The sequence below is a fragment of the Coffea eugenioides genome, chromosome 3 (genome assembly GCF_003713205.1).
Source record: "Coffea eugenioides isolate CCC68of chromosome 3, Ceug_1.0, whole genome shotgun sequence".
Taxonomy (NCBI): Eukaryota; Viridiplantae; Streptophyta; class Magnoliopsida; order Gentianales; family Rubiaceae; genus Coffea; species Coffea eugenioides.
In genome coordinates, this window is record NC_040037.1 from 24311261 (window position 1) to 24332775 (window position 21515).

Sequence of the window (21515 nt, forward strand, 5' to 3'; positions counted from 1 at the left end):
CAAAAGAATCGATACATGCATATAGAAGGATTAATTTCTTGAATGTCGGAGATAGTCCATCCGATAGCCTTCTTGTGCTTCTTTAAAACTCTTAGCAGCTTATTAAGTTGTTCTTCTTCCAAGTAAGTACTGACAATCACTGGTAGAGTTTCATTTTAACCAAGAAACTCATACTTCAAATGGCTAGGAAGTGGTTTGAATTCAAACCTTGGAACTTCTATCTCCGAAGGTAGTGGAAGTCGCTTTCCTTGTCCAAGATTCTTGTACATATGCCCTTTCTTATAAGGAGGTTGTGCATCTAAATATTGGGCCAATGCTTCAATTTTTTCATCATTTTTCTCCTGTTTCCCTGTACTTATTAAACAAAATTGAAGAGAATCGAAATCAAAAGTGACTAGATTCAACTCTTGGGTTAGCATTTCAATAGTGCCAATTAAACAAGCATGATCAGTAAAAGAAGGGTACTTTTCCATTTCATTCAAGTTAAATACTATATCTTCTTCACCTATTTGAAACTTTAATTTGTCATTTTTTACATCAATAATAGTACCCGCAGTTGCTAAAAATGGTCTACCTAAAATAATTGACATACACATATCTTTCTCCATATCTAATACCACAAAATTCACAGGAATAATGAATTTTTGAACTTAATCAACACGTTTTTCAAGATTCCTAATGGATATCTAATAGACCGATCGGCTAAATGCAAAGTAATATTATTGCGTTTTAGCTCATGCAACTCTAATTGTCTAACCACCGTTAAAGGAATTAATGATACATTTGCACCAAGGTCACATAATGCCTTAGAAAATTCAATGTTACCGATGGTACAGGGTATAGAAAAGCTCCCATGATCCTTCAATTTTGGTGGCAGCTTGTTTTGTATAATAGCGCTACATTCCTCCATTAATGCTATCATTTTGCGATCCTCCAATTTTCTCTTTCATGTCATGATCTCCTTGAGGAACTTGACATATGAAGGAATCTGTAAGATAGCGTCAATGAAAGAAATATTAATATGCAATTGTTTGAAAATTTTGACAAATTTTCAAAGTTTTTGTCAAGTTTATTTGGCTTGAGTCATTGAGAACATGGAACTGCCAGAGGTATCGGAACGGTAGTAGAGGTTGTAGGTTGTTCTTCTTTCAATTTTCCTTTACTACCATCCCCCACACTTACCTCTTGCTCCATTCGCTCATCTCCTTGTCTCTCACTCTCATTGTCCCCTCCATTTTCTATCACCGGAGGCTCCTGTAGTCATTTACCATTATGCAGGGTAATGGTCTTTACATGTTCTCTCTAATTTACCTCCGTTTTAGTTGGCAATTCCCCTTGATTTCAATTATTAATAGAATTGGCGATTTGACCAATCTGGACCTCCACATTTCTATACATTCTGATCAATTGATCCAACCGCCCCTCTAGCAGCTTGAATCTCTCCGAAGTACCCTTTGCCAATTTTTCCACCGCAATCTCCCAATTTAGTTTAGTATTCGTTTGTTGTTGTTTTGGTTGGAATCTCGGCAGATTGGTTGGTCTTTGTGGATTGCCTTGTTCTTTCTATCCAAATTTTGGATGATTACTCCACTCCGGATTGTATGTATTCTAGTATGAGTTGTTTTGAATATTCCTATTGTAATTATTGACAAATTGAGCCTGCTCAAGATCAACATATTCGTTAGTATCATGTTCTCCTCCACATATGTAACAACAACCAACATGCACATTGGAAGAAGAACTTGGACTACATCCGGCTTGTCTATTCAATACCTTCATCATATTACTCATTTGAGCACTAAGCATATTGATGGTATCAATTTCAATCATACCTGCTTGTCGCCTTGGATTATCTCTTTCATTAGTCTATTGATAATTGTTTGCCGCCATTTTCTCTATCAAATTTTGAGTTTCTTGAGGTGATTTTGCCATCAATACTTCTCCTACGGCTGCATCGATAGTAGTTTTAGTAAAAAAGGATAAACCATTATAGAAGATTTGTACAATTAGCCAATCAGAAAGTCCATGGTGTGGACATTTCCGAAACAAATCTATAAACCTTTCTCTTGCTTCATATAATAACTCTCCATCCAATTGACTAAAACTAGTGATATTCATTCTAAATTTAGCCATTTTACCCGATGGGAAGATTTATTCAAAAACGCCATAGACAAATCATTCCAAGTAGTGAAAGTGTTAGGGGCATGAGAATTGTAGACACCAAATTTTTATCAATTTTTAATAATTTCTTGAATTTTTCTATTTAATGAGTTATTTATTTTCTTACATTTTAATGTGTATTTTTCTCATTTTTGCAGGTTTATTTTAGGAAAAAGAAAAACAAACAAAAGAAAGAAGAAAATCAAGAAATCAAAAATCATCCTAATCATTTTTGTTTCATCAAAACTACTATTGACCCATTTTTACACTCCATCCTCATTGACCTTTCTTCTCATTTTGATAAAAAATCCATCATGTTATCTCATGGATCCTTCTTGTCATTTGGTGAAGATAATCATTTTTTGGCAACCAAATTCCATGGACTTTTTGACATCCCTCTCGGCTCTCTCTTGGCTTTGGACAAGAAGCACTCTCCACTCCCAAAAACTTTGACTCTCGGCCTTTTCTTTTGCTCCCAATAGACAAGACATCATCAGACATAAGAGAAAAAAAAAAGGCAACAAGAAGCACCCTCACTCTCACCCTCGGCTCTCCTCTCTCCCAATATTTTTCCAACACACTTGCACACAACAAAAGGGAGGTAGCGATCGGTTAGGCTATTGGAGCTTGACAATTTCATCAAAAACTTTGGCCAAGGGATCAAATTCTTCATTGAGCTATTTCTCTTCCTTTTTTCCAGCTTTTTTTTTTAATTAACTAGATTGAATGTATGTGTGGTTATTTTTTTGTTGCTTTATTTTACTGGTTTTGTTGGTGTTATATTGGTGAAAATTTGGGAATGTCATAAACTAGATTAGGAAAAGAAGAATGTTTTTTGTATATGCATGTTAACTGTTTGGAAAAATGCCAAAATAGAAAAAATGAATTTTAGGGGTTGTTTTGCTTTATTTTAGCCATTTTATGTTGTTTTCTTGTCAAATTAAAATCATAGTTGTATTGTAGAAGTTGCAAGGAGTGTTATAGTATAATTTTTATGATTTTTGGTGAAGGATATGGTGTTTTGAAAAAAATAAAAACTGGGCTGTCTTTTGTCATTTTGGCCACTTTCAAATCGATTTTTGTAAAAACTAACTTCAAAACCGGATTCTATGCGAAAATTTGAGTGGAGGTGTATTTTGGCAATTTTTCGCGACCGGAAGGGTTGCCGGCGGCCGGTGGTAGTCCGGTGGTGGCGCCACGGGAGACGGCCATAGCCGCTAGCAGGGAGAAGTTTCAACTTCTCGGGTGGAAGAAGAAGAAAACTGAAGAAGAAGAAGAAAAAAAAGAAGGAAAAAGATGAAAAAAAAAAGTGTTGGGCTAATGTTTTTTTTTTGTGGTGGGCTTATGGTTATTTTGGCTGGGTTTTGGGAATGGGTTTTGGTTTGTTTTTTTGGGTTTCGGCTTGGGTTAGGAGACCAAAGCCCATGCATCTTTTAGTTGGGCTTGAGTGATAAAAAAGCAGGTTGAACTACTTTCGGCTGGGTTTAGGTAGTGTTCGGCCCAAAGAAATAAAATGATGGCCCGATGGCCTTTACTTGCCCAAATCAGAAACCACAATTTGCACTTTAACCCCTCATCTTTTGAGTAATTTCACTATGGCCCAGAAGATTTTAAATTTTTTTCACTTAGGCCCTTAAAATAATTACACTTTGGTCTCTGAACTTTATCATTTATTTAATTTTGACCCCTAAACTATGAAAAATTATATTTTTGACCTTAAAAGTTTTTCAATTTTTGTAATTTAATCCCTAGTGAATTTTGACTCTCTTTATTATAATTGTTTATTTTCTTTAATAGCTAATTATGTTACTTTTGAGTATATTTAACTCGTAATTTTTAGATGTTCTTAAATTTCTTTACGTTTGACATGTTAAGGTGAATTTAATATTTTTATCATTATTATTATTTTCAATTAAATTGGTACCATGATTCTTTTGTTCATTTTGAGTATAAATAGGGCAATTTGACTCTATTTAGTCACCACTTTAAAAGGGAGGTACCCCTATTATTATTTAAATGTCAATTACGTATTCTTATGTGCTCCTACGTACTCTTATGTGTATATATATTTTTATATGTTTTGTTATTTTTTTCAATTCAAATGTTTATTCCAATTTTCTTATGTTTGTTTAGTTAATTTTATAATTATTTGAGAGGTGTTTAAATACCTCAAGATATAATAGATAAGTAATATTTTTTTTTTTACAAAAATTGTAATTAGATAGCCTAATGTAATAGATAGGATAACTAGGTTTATTTTATCATATCTTTTCCATCTTAGATTGTAATTAGATTTCCTATTGTAATAGATAGAATAGATAGGTTTTATTTTTTATATTTTTCCATTTTAGATTGTAGTTAGATTCCCCGTTGTAATAGGTAGGTTTGTGTGTTTATGTGGTTTATGTGTTATATGCTTTACCCGCTTTCCTTAGAATTTTTGCACTAGATATTATGCTTATGTGTTACGTGCTACGTGCTCTTATGTGTTTATTTGTTTTAATTTATGCCTTATTTGTTTTACTATGTATTATAATGCATGGCGTCACCACACTAGTCCAATGCTAGTTGTGACTTCTCTCTCCGTATGTTTGCTAGTCCAACACTAGTAAGATTCTTTAGAAATGAGCTAGTCCAACGCTAGACTCTTAGATCGTTCATGCGTTAGATTCATCTCTTGCGTGACATTCATTGCATTTTCATGCATATTTTTAGGATTTTTTCTCATTTGCATGATATTTTCTATTATATTATCCTCTATCCCCTACCCTCTATATGTGTTAATCATATCATTTAGAATTACATCTCATTTAAAATTGTAAAATAAGTTAGTTCATTTGCTTGTTCATATTAAGAAAATTATTCTTTGAACATGGATATGGGTGATTATAAGTCTTTAGTTTAAATACCTCATTGATTCCTATACAAGAAAATTATATCATGAATTTTTGCCTCCCGTACCCATTATGTTACATTTATTTTTCTTTGATCACTTATACCCATGTATATAATTTAATTTAATTTTCTTTACTTTTAATTTCATCATTCGCATACTCGTGACCCTTTCAAGGAATTATTTTGGCCTTCGCAATTAATGCGACTGGTATCGATTAAACCCTTGAATGGACATTTTGTCCCTCTCGACGTTTTTAGAAATTTAGATTTGCATCCATATAGGAAACATTCAAACGTGATAAATTTAAGGGTTAGATTAGGAAAATTTTTAACTAAATATCACAACTAGTTTAGACTGGATTGAAAGAGTGCTTTAGGTTTGAGTTAATCGAACCTTTGCCTTCACTTTCTTCAACCGTGACTACCGAACTTATTTTCTCTTGTTTTTCAAAGACTTGGAGTTGTTGAAAGGGTTTTATTTTATTTCATTTTTATCAAAAATATATTTTTGGTGACTTGGTACACCCAAACTCAATACCAAGTGGCGACTCTTTTTTTTTCTTAAAAATCCTTTTAGACTAAATTTTGGACCCAAATTATCGTAGTCTTTAAAGTCTCATTTTAGGTCCTTTTTCACTTATTTTTAAATAAAATCACATCTTTTGTAAATAATTATTTTCATCGCGAAAAATGGGGCGCGACAAGAATGTAGTCAAATTTTAACGTTATCTCTCAATGAAAATGGAAACAACCTTAGCCTTATAGCATCCTTACTAACTCCATTCATTTTTATTGTATCACATATTTCCAAAAATGTGGCAAAGTATGTATTTGGATCCTCTACGACATTACCTCCAAATTGAAATTGTTGCATCATTTGGATTAATGATGGTTTAATTTCAAAATTATTAGCGTTTACTGTGGTCGTGCTATACTTGTTTGAGATTCTTGGGTTTCCGATAGATCAAAATCCTTACGAGCTCGCCTATTTGCTTCGTTTTCCGTCATTTTTTTTTAAAAGGTAGCTCTATTGCAATTTTCTCAATTTGTTGTCGAACATCTTCTCCTTCTTGTTGCAGTGTACGCCTTCGTTGTCTATGAAGTGTTCTTTCAATTTTCGGATCAAAAGGTGCTAATATTCGTAAAAGCCCCGTGCATACACTACAATAAAAAATAAAGAGATTATATAGAATGATTTCACAAAATTACTAGAAATTCTAACTTAAGTAGAAACAAAGTTTAACTAACTAACATAAAGAATGTCTAAATTAATAAAGTTTGTTAGGTCCTAATATTGCCGCTCCTCGATAACGGCGCCAAAAACTTGACAAGCACGAGGTATACATATAACAATTAGTTCATCCACAGTCAAGTTTTACATTTATAAATTTTGAAATACCCCACATGCAATTTTTCTGCAAGTATACAGGTCGTGAGCGAGTATAGGGTATTAAGGGTCGCTCCCACAGGGCAGATTTTCGATTACCGATGGTTTTCAAATTTCTTTATTATCTAAACTACTATTAACATAAAAATAATGAAAATAACACTAGAAAAGCTTGTAGATATATGGAATTCCTTACTACTCTTGCAAATGAAATTACCGGTTAAGTAAACGCTATTATCTTGGTTATTTATGGCGTAATTTCCTAATTTATGTAAAACCTACTCTCGTAGTGAATCAACTATACTAGTAATTAAACCATGCCTACTCTCGTAGTTATGAAATTAATTATAAGTTCATTTTTTCTATGAAATTACATGAAACAATCACTAAAACCACAAAGGTGCACCTCTACTCTCGTGACTGTACTCCCTATATTTATCATTTCCTTGAACTAGTGTTAAATTTTAATTCTCATTGCAAACTTAAAACCTTTAGATAATCACAACTAATTGCCGGTTAATCATGATTAGAAAAGCAAAAGTGTTATATAACTTGTTCAAAATAATATCATCAAATAACAAAATAAATATCACTAACAAGATATTGAAAGTTCATCCATAACTATAGCCATAAACTTTTAACTAAACATGAAAGCAAACACCAAACTTGTATTATGGTTAAACATGAAATCAAATACAAAAGAGAAAGTGATAGGAGAGAAGTCACCCTTGTCACATGAGTTTCAAACTCTTCATCTTTGATCCTCAATGTTCATCCAAATCTAACTACAAATACAAGATGGATAAACTATACTACCTATACTATACTAGTCTAGCTAATAAACTAAGAAAATTCTAGTGAAAACTACATTTTTTGTGAGTTTCTCTAGCCTTCCAAAGTTGTGAAAATATCCTCCAAAGGCTGCTATTTATAGAGGAATTCCATGCAAAAGACAAAGTGTTAAATCATGTTAAGATTCCTCTTGAGTCTACAAACAAGCTAGATTTGAGTTGTAAAGCTTCTTTTGCAACTGTCTTGGGCTGTTTCTACCGATATTCTTGTAGAAAAATGGGTCAAAAAACTTGTGTGAACAAAACACAAGTTGCAGCCGAAATTGAGGAATACTCGACTTCAAGCCATGTATTCAAGAGTCGCGTTTTCACTTCTGTGAATTTGGCACCATTTCGACTATTATTTTCTCCATGATGCAGGCTGAACTAACTCTTGTGCAAAACATGAAAGTTGTAGCCTTTTGATTTAGCTTTCCAATGCCTCAAAAATCATCCCATTTGGATCTTTCTAAATAAAAAAATGACCAAAATACCCTCGACTGGTCAGAGCTTTGTTTTATCTTTCGACAATAGAATTGCACTTCTGTATTTTGACTTTTTGACAATGAAAACCGCTGAACTGGATTTAGACGCCTTCATAAAAAAATGTAGATCTATCTCTTAGTTTCAAAATAGTTCAAGGATCACCTCAATCCGATCATTATAGCTCAAGCTATTGTCGAAATACCACAATGTGTCAAAGTTGCAAAACTTTTCTTCTTTTGTTCTTGATTGCATTTCCTCTTTTGCACTTCATGTCTTCTTTAAACTATTTGAAATCCTTAATATTCATCCAAATATGTTCTCAATTCACTCCCTTTGATGATTGAATCATTAAACCTACAAAAACATGAAGTTTTCACCATTAAAATCCATAGAAATGCAATTTTTACACTTAAACCACAAAATGAATTTTTTCACTAGAAACTTAGCTATAAAAATAAATAAAATACACCAAAACTAACTAATAAAATTCACTAAAAATACGTAAAATATGCACTTATCAGGCAACACGCTGTCTCTCGCCTGATTTGTCGGAACATCCAAATAACAATCCTCAGCATATCCCAAGCATTCCCGTTTGTGCACAAATCCAGGGAGGATAAGCATCTAGTCAACTTGGGTTTGGTGCGACACTTGCATCGTGGAAAGCCTACTTCAGACCACGTCATATCATGGAACAAACCAACGTATGGCTATGTAAAGTTGAATGTAGACGGCTCGTCCTTGGGGAATTCAGGGCTTGCTGGGGGTGGTGGTATGATCCGGGATACGGATGGAAGCATCCTTTTCGGTTTTGCAATATCCTTTGGGCAAGCTACTAACATGGAGGTGGAAGTTCGTGCTCCGCTTGAGGGTGTGAAACTTTGTTTGGACCATGATTTGCGTCACGTGCAAGTTGAAATAGACTCCAAAGCCTTGCATGTGGCGACCCCACTTCCCCCTAAGGCGAAGCAAAGGGTTGGCGGGCCGTCTGCCCAGCTCTCGCCAGGACTCACGCGAGCATTCTAACCCAAATCCTTTCAAATAATAACCTAATCTATTACAAAACAAATTTTCCCGAATAATATCATCCCTAAAACCACATTAACTTCAGAGATAGCAGTGATATAAATAGCCAATTGAGGCTCTTAACGTTCCACGTGCTACGTACCAAGGTATAAAGTCGTACCAATCCGGATAGATAATTACATACATCATTAATACAAACTTACAAGCCAAGCAATCAAATTAGGGTTTACACATTTTCCAGCTTCAAGTGGCAATCCATAAGGAAAGTACATTATCCCAATTAACGCCTTACAGCCCACAAATCAGTCATAGTATTCGAATACACTCCAAAAGGAAAACATAAGTAAGTATCCAAACTTTCAATTTCCAGAACCTGTTAAGGAAAACAATAAACGTGGGGTGAGCTAAAGCTCAGTGGTGCCCCAAAACATGCAATCACATAATATCAAACAGCGGTTAATAACTTAGCAAAATTTAAACAGTTAGGAAAGCGTATAACAGCACAAGGTAGGATACAGGGGCTCTCAGGAGCCATTTTCCTCGCTTGATCACCATTTATCGTAGTTGACCCTCCGTCAACTCTCACTACTTATAATGCATGTAGAGCGTCTCATTTTGATACCTAACCCGTCACCATTCATACCCCTGTCCCGGGCCCGCTCACCGACTAAGGACGCAGTATACTCGAGATATACCCGTAGATGATTGGTCGAGGGATTCACCCAACGACATTATTGTAGTTAGATTCATGCGTCGAGGGATTCACCCAACGACGTAACTACATTTAGATTCATGGTAGTTGGATTCAGAAGTCAAGGGATTCACCCAACGACGCAACTACATTTAGATTCAAGAATTCAGGAGAAAAATGTTTTGCACAAGTCACCACTCGAACGGCTAGTGCGATAAAGTACACACAGCTCACTTCGATGGATCAAAAACCAGTTTTGCAAATTATCACATATCGAGTCAAGAAAGCACTTTAACCAGGTAAGCATAGAACAGGCAGGGACACTCACCAAGAGTGAAGTTTAGATATCAAGTTGGGAATCGAATTCCGCGTCCTCGCAATATCCTAGAATACAAAATTTTGAAACTATAAGTTTCTATTCAGTTTTTAAGCTTATACACATCGAGGTATATCTGATATATTACTAGTTTACTTTCCCTTAGAAAAAAAAAAATCAAGAATCTCTTTAGGTTGAAACTTGACAAAAGTAGAAGAAATGTTTCTTATAGTTTTCCTTGAGATACTTTTCCTTATAAAAGGGTAACTAGTATTATTTTCTTGAAATAAGTCGACAAACCTCTTAAAATCCACGTTAGGAAGTTACTTTGAACATTTCTTTAAAGCTATGGTTCTTGCAAAATTATTACTAAAACTATTTTACCTAAAATAAGTTTCTTGCCGAGCAAGTTTCTATGCTTTTAACTAAAATTATTAAAATTCTTATTTCGGAACTTTTCCAACCGACAACTATCCAAGTGCAAAACTTAATGAAAGAAAAGGAATTCAAATAAAACTTAGGGTTTTCAAAAGCTAGAGAATTTATTTACTATAGCTATCAAGGCTAGTTTGAGCTAAAAGAAATTATCGGGTTGGAAAATTTAGGCAAAACACTAGATATTGAGTTTTATAATCTAATACTAGCTGGAAAATATTTTTGATTAGTTTGATCACAGTTACTCGAGTTCGCAAGGTCAAAACGACTTCCACAGCTCCGATTCCGTTTCGAAATCATATTATGGATCAAATTTAGCGACATGGCAAAATCACATAGCAAATCACTAGGGCTTCTTCAATCATTAGCCCTAGATTTCAACAGATGCATTTCTGATAAAAATAAAATGAATGACCAAGGCTTCGTCAATCATTAGCACTTGGTTTTAGCCAGCTCAACTCAACTAAATAAAAATGAAGGTAAGGCCTCCAAGAAATTCCAGCAATTAAATTTCATCACCCAGTAATACTTGTAAAATCATTCAAATGGCCAAGGGCTTCATCAATCATTAGCCCTTGACAACATCAATCACTTCCAACCACAATTCAATCAAGAATTTAAACCACAAGTAAGCTAAAAGCTCGATCCAAATCTAAATTCAATTTCACGAAGAAACAGGACATTCATACAAAACAGTCTACTTTGAGGATTCACAGACAGCAGTACACATGGAGGAAAAATATGAAATTTCTACAGAACAAAGGCCTATGATTCTAGTTTCAAATGCCACTGACGGCACCTTAAACGGATTTTCCTACACCAAGATATAAACATTTCACTGAGACTGGTCAGGGACATTCGAAAATCTGAAATTTCATTTTTCACTTGTGAAAACTCCTTTTTCTCTTTTAACACCAAAATGTTTTTATTCAACCATCCATACATTTCTTATAGAACTCCAAAACAACATATTCCAGGCATTTCCATCCATCATGTTTCAAGGAAAAATTTAAAAACCAAGCTGAGATTCCAACCCAACCTTTGACTATCACATAAGAAATTCCAGCAACTAATATACTTTAGATCAAATTTTCCCTTGGTTTAAACATGGTGTTAGGTACTCAAATTCAGCATTTAAACACTTAGCTAGTTATTAAAGATTTCCACTTCATAACCAGATTCACACAGCAACTAAAATCATCCAGAAAAATCCAGAAATCTGTCCATCAGCCACGGATGAACATGCATGAAGGAACGTTCTGGTTTCATTTTATTTTCTGGATTTAAACATGCTTTTAAACTCTCAACTTCCTCATGCAATTACTTAGCTAGAAAATAAACATTTCCAGTTCAGAAATCGAGTTCAAACAACAACCTTTAACATCAAAATTTTCTAACTTGGCTCGGATGAACGTGCGTGGGCAGATTGCACTTTGATTTTATTTTTCTGGTTTTAAACTAACTAATTAGCTACATGCAGAGCCTAATTAACTTGTGATTAACTATCTAATTATGGTTATAATCTCAAACAACAAAATTGAACCAAATCAAGCTGCAATAATCAAGCTAAGCTCTCGGCAGTTTCCCTACTAGCACATAACAGAAATTCTTTTCTTAAAAATCTCATCCGGATGCCTAACCTCCACATGCAAGTTCTTAGATGACTTAAACTTCTTGTTATTAATTGGTTAAACACTTAATCGAGCTCAGATTATCGCAGGAAATTAGAAATGAAGCTACAATTCCAAGCCAGCTCCTCGGCAGAAACCTCTAGCCAAAACAGAATTTTTGTCTGCTTTATCAACATCATCCGAATGCACAAATCAACATGCATGGTCTTAATCTTCAAGTTTCCACTCAGCTAATGACACTTAGGTGTTCAGATTGCCATGGAAAAACAAAAATGGAGCTGCATTATCACTTCAGTTTCTCGGCAGCAACATTTCATCAAAACAGAAATTTTTCTAAAGGCTCGATTTCAACAACCGACTGAGCAATTGTCACGGCCCCACCTCCCCCTAAGGCGAACCAGAGGGTTCGGCGGGCCGCCTGCCCAGCTCTCGCCGGGACTCGGTCGTTCACTACAGTCCTCAATTAAATACAAGATACAATCTCAAAGATAAATCAAATATTCCAACATTTACATATCAAAAGCGAAGCGTCCACGCTTCCACTGCGCCACTCTGATCCTTGATACCAACTATTATACAGGAGGAAGTCCAAAACTAGCCTATTACACATCCAAGCAATTCTAAACGTTCAATACAATCCTAATATGAATGATTACACAAAAGGAAATCCAAGTTCAATCCATCAATCCATACATGAGATAATCCATGATAAACACTACAAGCCCTTCCTTCGCCTTGAGCCCTGTGGAGGGGAATAAAACATTTTGGGGTGAGCTAGAAGCTCAGCGAGTAACCAGTAAAATCAGTTATCAAATCAGTTTCACAATCGTTCATTTCAATAATGTCATGCTTCAACAATCAATGCACTTTCACTTCTCTCATGAGCCAGTGAAATCATGGTACTTAGACGTCCAACGCTCCAAACAATCATTTAACATTGAACATTAACATTGAACATTGAACATTGAGCCCATTGGTGCTCTACAGGAACATTAAACGGTGGAGGAGACGTCGGAGTCTAGCACACGAATTCCAAGTACTCATTTGAGCCAAAACATGTCAAGAACTTATATGCCGGCACACAGGATATGCAATCAAAGAAACGATGCAAGAAACATTTTAAAGTAACGTTGCAAGTAGTTTAAGGTCACTCACCTCCACGGCTCACAATCCTCGTCCAATATAGCCAATTCCATCATTCAAGTCCAAGCCTTTCACATGAAACTTAAGGTAACCAATGCTATTAAAAATCGGACAGCATTTCCCCATAAATTCATCCTTTCCATCCTACAATCAAACCCAATCACATAGCAATTAACCACAATTGCTCAAAACCAGAAAACAGTTTTGACGTCCTTTTGCGGTAATGGCACCAAAGGCGCTACGATTGTCGGATGAAGGTGTAAAATCCACTGTTTCGAAGCTAAGAGATAGGGCTACAACAATGTAGAAGGCCACTCAGTCCAAATCCTAGCACAACTAGGTCAAAAATGCAGAAAACCAACCCAGAACCGTAATTGCAGGTTCCCAAATCACATAATGCTGTAATTCGTCTAACTCAGTCTATACAGGTCCAAATGCATTGATTCCAAAGGCATACGGTAGCTAAGACATCAAGCTACATTTCATAAGAAGACACCAACATCCAAATCCAAAGCAATTCCAGTCAAAATAGACGATTACAATCGCAGTTCGCACATTCTGATCACCCAGAACAGCAACAGTAAAAACGGCATAACTCACTCTACACTACTCCAAATGACCTGAAATTTTGTAGGCACCTTTAAAATGTCATTCCCTACAACTTTCATGTTCTGAGCTAAGGCCAATTCGGCCTCCATCTAGGACCTAAAATTTCGGACAGAATGTTCATCACAAAACCCTTACTTTTCAATTTTTGGTCCAAAACAGAAATTGGTTGCAATTACCAATCATTTACATCCACTAGAGTCATAACCCCTCATTACCAACCATCATAAATAACCACAACATCATGATCACATTAAACCAGAAAATTCCTCAATAAAATAAAAACTTCACCAATTCATCTCAAACCAAGAAACAAACCACAAATTTCAGCACTTTAGCCACCACTAGGCACAAATTAAGCATCATTAGGTATAGGAGAAAGTTCATATACCACTCACCTAGTAAACAAGAGAGGGAGAGTTGTAGGACACCTTAGCTTCTCCAAAAAACTTCACCAAATCACTCACTAGCACCAAATGGAAGGATTGTATGGAGTAGAAACAAATTTCAGCACTTGGGTTGGATGATTTGAGCTAGATGTTAGCTAAAATGGTGAAGAGCTCTCTTCCTTTCTTCCTTAAGGTTGGTCGGCCAAAGAAGAGAAAGAAATGGTGATTTTTGTGGCAAATTTGAGATATTTAATCAACAATTAGTAAGAAAGGTCAAAAGTCAAACAAGTCAAATAAGTGGCAACCTCTCTTAAAGTGACACATGTCACTTCATTAATGCAACTCTATCCTTTTGTCTCTCCAATAAAAATATCTTAACACTTTGTAAAATAATATCACTTAATACAAAATTCCAACAAGTGGTTAAAAATATAATGCATTTACCGCACTAGCGGGTCCCACGTCCAAAATACGCTTTTAATGTCTCAAAAACTAACCGATACTAGAAAAATCATTTTAAAACTATTTTTGCTCATAAACTTTATCTGGGATTTTTTTCTAATCAAGAAAATGTAGAAAAGGCGGGTTTTGTTTTAAACAAAATAAACCCTAGAAAATTAGAAAATTTCCGGGTTCTCAAACTCATTTTTTTTCGGGGCGTCACAGCAATCCATACATGCAAGCTCTGATATAGCTTCCTATACTAGTAATCAACCTAATAAGTCCAGAAATTACCTCAGATATAAGCTAGGCTCACACACGAAAATTCCAGAATTTTCTTTCCTTGCTCTCGGCTTCAAGTGCAGGTCGGTTGTCCTGATTCCTGATTTGCGGTTGAGAATTGGTTGCAGCTGGTGGATTTTGAGTTCGGTTGGTTGGAGTTGGTGGAGATGGAGGTTCAGAATGGTGAAGCTTCACCGAAAATTTCTCCCTGGTTTCACTCCAGCTTACGGCAGAACCAGAAAATTTCTGCAGCTCACATTCCCTCCTCACTTGCTCTCGGATGTAGCTCACCAGGTAACTCTCTCTCTCGTATACTCTCGGTCTAAGGCAGTGGAAGAGATGAGGTGATGATTGTGGAGAGGGAGTGTGATGGCTGCGGTGAAATTGTGCAGAGGAAATGAGATAGTGAAGAGGCGGTATCTCGGTTTTAAAAAGGAAAGGAAATGGTTTTCGGTGAGTTTGTGCAGAGGAAGTGAATTTGTGGTTTGAGATGTGAAATAGAGCGAATGGTATAAGGTGCCGCGGTATTAGGAGCAGAGGTTGCGTGTGTGCGAATCGGTTGCGTATCGAATTGGATAAAATGTGATTGGCCAATAGTTGCGGTGATTGGAATTTGCGGTCAGAGGATTTGTTTGGTTTGCATGGAAATGTAAGGGCATTTTAGTCTTTTCACTTTGCTCCCTAACGTCAACTTAATTTCTCAATTCTAACTTAATTCTAAAAATTATCCCCAAGTGTGATTTGAACGCCTAATTATACACTAGTATACCTAAACCATTTTTATCGAATAATTATCGATTAAACTTTAATATTAAGGTTCCTAGTAATTCCTACATTATTTAGTGATTAATTTAGTTATTAGAATTCCAATTATTATTTCTCAAGAAATAGAGTTAGTCTAACTCGAAATTTATTGGTTTAGTAATATAAAGTCAAGTGAAATAATAATTTAATCCAAGGGTGTCAATTTGCACATAAAAATTATTTTTACGCACTTATTGTGAAAACAAAGAAAGATAAGGATATATTTATCGAAATTTTTACGCCTTAAGTATGTTTAGTATATTAGTATCATATTTATCTAAAATTCATTGGTTTTTATCTTAACGCGGAAATTCTTATTAACATTTAACATTAGTAACTAATTGGAATTAATCATTGGAATTTAAATAATTTATTTTAAGATAGCAAGGCTATCAACTCAAGTATCATTAATTTCGCATAAGGAAATTTAAGTATTCTAACATTTTATGCTAAGGCGAAAAATTTAATCTAACTCTAAAGATATTAATTTAGTCTAGCAAAACCAAGAAATTTCATAACTTAGGAAAATTATATTATCTTTCACATAAACCTATTTTTACGTACTTAGTTGCAAACAAGTAAAAGTAATGCTAGAATTTATTAAGGAATAAAAGAAATGCAAATGAAATATGCACTGGCTTATATATATTTTCAGGGTTCTCACATTGCAGCTTATAATGGTAGGCACCTGTCAAATACCGTGGAAGTTATGGCAAATTGTAGCACGCATTCAAAATATTTTTGCGGGCAAGCAATTTATTCTCACTCACGTCTTCCGGGAAGCCAATGCAGTAGCAAATACGCTTGCTAGCATGGCCAGCTCTTCGACACACAACCTGCGTTTCTGTGCTTCTCACTTCCCGCATTGCATACGCGGGCTAGCTAGGCTTGACTGTTTTAGTATGCCTTATATAAGAATTGTCTAGGACTATCTTGTACAGGAGTAGTACCCCTCTCTCCACATTCTCCTTATCCGCTATGCTTTTTACCTTATTAATAAATTAGGGCTGGCATCCCACCCCTGTTAAAGGGTTTTGCTGGAAAAAAAAATCTCTTTGGGAATACTTATCACTTTGAGAAATTGTGTGTAACATATTATAATATAGAAATGTGTAAAAAAGTACTTGAAGCCCTCTATGGCATGAGATTCTTAGTTTCACACATCTAATGTTTGACAACCAAGGCATTATTTGTATTCCATATATGTGATATTTATCTAATGTGGGCAGAGTTCATCAAGATAGTGATTTTGAATCTAAAATGAGTGCCAATACACCATCACTAATTCAGTCAACCTTTTCGAAAAATCAGTCACTTTTTGAGTGTTTGCTTGGAGTTGTGAAATTACAAAACCAAGTTAGATTCGGGATTCCTGTGAAATGACAAAGCCAATTTAGATTTGTGATTCCCTATAATAGCCTTGAAAATTCTTATTTTAAGAGTTGGACTCTTAATATGCTGAAGAAAAATGCATCACCTATGCACAAATTCTAGTCTTGGCAGAACTAAGATAGATTAAATGTTAACTCACATAATTTTATTTTTTTGTAATATTCTAATACTTATCCTTTTGTAAAGGACATTGGGTTTGTTTTTTATTGTTTATTTTAATTGATTATAAATTTTGATTACGAATATTTGGGATTTTGACTTTTTAGAAAAATTTCTAATATGAATATAAAAGCCAATTATTCATAAATTTTGATTATTTTAACTAATTATAAATTCAGATTTAATTTTTTTAATAACCAAAAAAGTTAAAATCCATAATCATCAGAAGAGTAGCTTTTATTGATTTTGATTCTTCTCTATGATCACTTTCCAAAATTAGATTTTGCAAAATCTAAAGCAAACAAGAACAAGGTGATTGTGTGGTTAAAAAAATATGGTATGTGTCATTCCTCTATTCTCACATCTTTATTTGAATGGGTTTATAGTCTATACTATCTTTTACATAATTTTCAGCACTGATTAATGTAAACATATTGTGTAAATTGGCGGTGCCATTTGTAAACCTATTTTTTAAAACAACTTATAATGGTCTAATCTAGCATTGTGCTTAGACGATCTTAATCGTGCTTCATTGGGGGAATGGATGGTTTGAATGGTATGGAAAGAGGGAGTGTAAGTGAAAGGTATCGGATTCGAGACCACAAAAAAAACTGTGCTTTATTGTTTCCCAATTTGCAGTGATCCATAGATGCAATTAGTTGAAATTCAATTGTTGTAACAGAAAAAGACGCAATTCAGTCTCCTTTGAAGGGGCACATGCAGAAGGAAGAGCCTAGGGATACATTTAATGATACAGCAAAAATCCGGGTGAAAAAAGAAATGCTAAGAACAGCCTCTGCACCTTCACTAGCCACATGCAGTCAAGCCAGTGTTACTTCAGGAAATATGAATTTACCACTCCTTATCGCGGTTGTAATTGAAGTTTTAATTGAAGTCAGTGATATATAGGAAGCGATAAATTCTAATAGTTTGATGTTGGAATCATGATTTACAAAAATGACTTGGTTTCATGTGTTTGATTTACTTTTTTTTCTCGTTTCATAATAGCTATCATGGTTGATCGCTATAATCCATATATTAAGGATATTTGATATTTTAAGTGGTGATGCTTTCCCTGATTTGGAGCAAGAGAGTACTGATACGAGCACTGCTAGTATAGTTAGTATCCTTCCTGAGGTCTGGAATTGCTCAATTAAGCCTGCTTCAGAACCTACTTGGAAGTAAGTAGAGTATACCTCTTCATCAACTAACTTGCTTTTTGGAAAGAATAGTTTAGTCATAGAAACTAATCATGTATAAGCTCAAACTCCTTTATGCTTTTTTTTTTATATATAAAAAGCAAATTTCATTAACCAATTACTAGAAATCGTCCAACACGATTTGATTTATATTACTATTTTAATAGCAGATTAAACATGCACTAAAAATAACAGATCAGATCTGCAATTTAGCCAATACAATAGATTTGAAAAATTTTTGAATAGATCTGAAATATACAAAAAATTTTCAAGCTGTCTTCTATACATGTCGCAAACACCAGATCTATTAATCGATAACTTTAAACTTTAATAATGATAATGAGATCTATCGAGAGAGACTTAAGATCCAAAAAAATTCTAGATTTGACTACCAGATCTTAAATAAATTTAGATCTAACAATAAAAGAAGGAAAAAAATTGAAAATTCTCACTAGGAACTCCTAGGAGAATCAGAAAATTCTCATCAAGAATTCCTAGGAGAAACAGAGAACTTCCACTAAGAAAATTTAGTAGAGACTTTATTACAAACAAATAAAATGAAATCTATGAGAGGAAGACCATGGTGATCTTTCTCCCGAAAAGAAAGATATTCTGAAAAAGACAAATAGGCGTAGACATAATTTGACTTGTTGATTAAAAATCAACTTCTTTATGCTTAATTTATCCTAATTTGTTTCATTTTGATTGGCATTGTTTGCTTTCTATTGCATGCAAATGAGATTTTGTTCTTTTAACAGGGAGATTCAAAGAGGAAAGTATCGTTTTTGAAAACGACTTCTATAATTGAGAGATTTGACATGTTTGGTTAAGGAATGCGAATACTTTATGATTATTTTGCACATGCATCTAGTCCTAAAGATTTGCAAGTTAAATCCTGATAATCTATATGATAAAAAGAAGCCACATAATTATTTACGATATACTTATACCAGCACAAGTCAATGATGACTTGATAACAATTAGCCTAATAGTTGAATCAGTGATCCTTGACCCACTAGCATTTCTAATTCAATGAACATATTGGCTTTTAAATCCTTGCTAGAAATAATATTTTTGATTGACTTTTATCAAAATCAGTGTATTTACTGATGCCACATAGTTTACATTTAGTTAGAGCCAATTTAATTTGTTTATAATGTTTTTCAATTGAAATTGCACCTCTAAATGCATGCCTCTCTTATTTGAGCAAAACCTTCTATTAAGATGGTTTTAAAGTATTAATTTTATTAAGAGTTTTAGCCTTTTTGACCAACCTTCTGCGCTTTCTTTGTAAGTTCTTAACTAGTTTAAAACAGCTCCTTGTCATATTCCAACCATATAGCTCATAATTTTTCTCTAGACCAATCATTATTATAGTTAGTAATGACTATGGATAGAGATTGTGTCCAATCATCAACTTACCCTATTATATTCTATAGGGTGAACCTTTTTCCAATCCATATAAACTTCATTAATCTAGACGTTACATTTATTTAACTGATCTCTATCTTAGGGTCTTGGGTTAGATGTAGAGGTGGAGGTATCCTCTTCTTTTACATTAATTTCATCTAAAACAAAGCTATTTTTATTTTCAAAGCATTTGAATCTGATTTCACCATACTTGTTGTACAAAATTCTATATTTGAATTAGTGTTTTCACCATCAAAGTCTTCAGTGTTTACAACTTAATTTTATGTTTGAAATATGTTTCATGTTGTTCATAAAATATTTGTATTTGATTTAATACTTATTGTGTTCATTTATGTTATTTTCTTGTATCGATATTTTTAGTGTTTGATTATTTCTTTATATGCTTGGAAATCCTTTAAAATTTTTTCTTCTCCAAGTTTATGGTAAACGCTTCATCATAACATCTCCTGGCTCATTTGAATAATTTTGGAATTTATTCATTTTGTTATTCCCTTCAATTATGGCCTTAAATGATTCACTATAGTCTTTGTTAGCTACAGTTTTTGAAAGTATTGTTTTTTAACATTAGTTTCATATTAACACAGTGATACGAATTCCCCAAAACAAGAGAAACTTGCAATCCCACAGGAAAACCCCTGTTCGTAAGGAGACAAGTTTAGATGAAATTTGGATGGAATTTGGATAGGCCAGCCACAATTTGGGTGAATACCAAATTGATATGACACTCAATCCACTCAAGAACACGCTCAAAGGGAATCAAGATTTGGAGTTAAGCAAGAGAATCCACTCAAACTTAGGGGAAACCTCAAAAACTCAATGTTATAGACTCTCAACTGAATAATGATGTTCCATACAATGTTATTTAAAAGAGATAACTTTCTAGATTAAACTGGACTCTAATAACCAAACAAACTTGACTCAACAATTGGCCTATTAAGCTCAAAGGTTTAACACACATTGGCCCTTTTATTGACTAAAATAATAAATAAAAAACTTAATTTAAAGCCAAACAATAATTTAATTAAAATGGATAAAATAGAAAAAATCTTAAAAATCACAATATGATCTGCGAAATTTGTGGACTAACAAACAACTACTTTGAAGTGCTCGCCTCTTATTTGACACAAGTCTTTTGCCTCCTCCCTAAAAAGACATTTCAACTAATTTTGCTCGCTCCTCATCTGTCTCATTCCCCTTCTCTTCAAGAAGATTTGTCCTCAAATCTTTGGCATTTTCTCGTTCAAAATAGTTGTGATCACCTTACTTAAATCCTTGCAACGTAGCCATAAAAGAATAAAATAGAGAATAAGTTGATGTGTTAGTGACAATTATTGAGTTCTCCAATGACAGCCCAATCAACAAACAGTTAGATTTTTTTCCACTACTTTCTGTCTCCCTTAACTTGTCTTCACTCTTCCCCTTTTCTCCTCACCAACTCCTCTTCATATTGCCGCTTCAGATACAACTGGTTCTCATGCACTTGTTACAGGGTAAGTGGGGTAAGTGTAATCTTCCTATTCTTGTGTTTGAAAGATTAGTTATTAGAAAATCTGTTATAACCAATTCTCTTGTCAAACTGTCAAGGTCTTCCAAGTAGAATATAGTTTGTCTGTATAGCAACTACGCCACACAATAACTCATTCTCATACTTTTTAATGCTGAAGCCACTAGAACTTGTTTTGTAACTTGTATACCCATATCGTTGGTAAACTAGTGTATGGTATATAGGTTTGGATGATCAATTGTTGGTAGTGCAAACTTGTCTGCCAAGATTGTACTTGCAAAATTCAGACAACTCCTACCATCAACAAT

The 21515-nt window shown here is 34.3% G+C and overlaps 1 non-coding gene across 1 annotated transcript; it reads left to right on the top strand.

Annotated features, from left to right (window-relative positions):
* Nucleotides 1-2019: 2019 nt before the first annotated feature.
* Nucleotides 2020-2127, top strand: LOC113767166. The gene has a single exon (XR_003467888.1). It is a non-coding gene; the product is annotated as a small nucleolar RNA R71 (small nucleolar RNA).
* The last annotated feature ends 19388 nt before the right edge of the window (nt 2128-21515 follow it).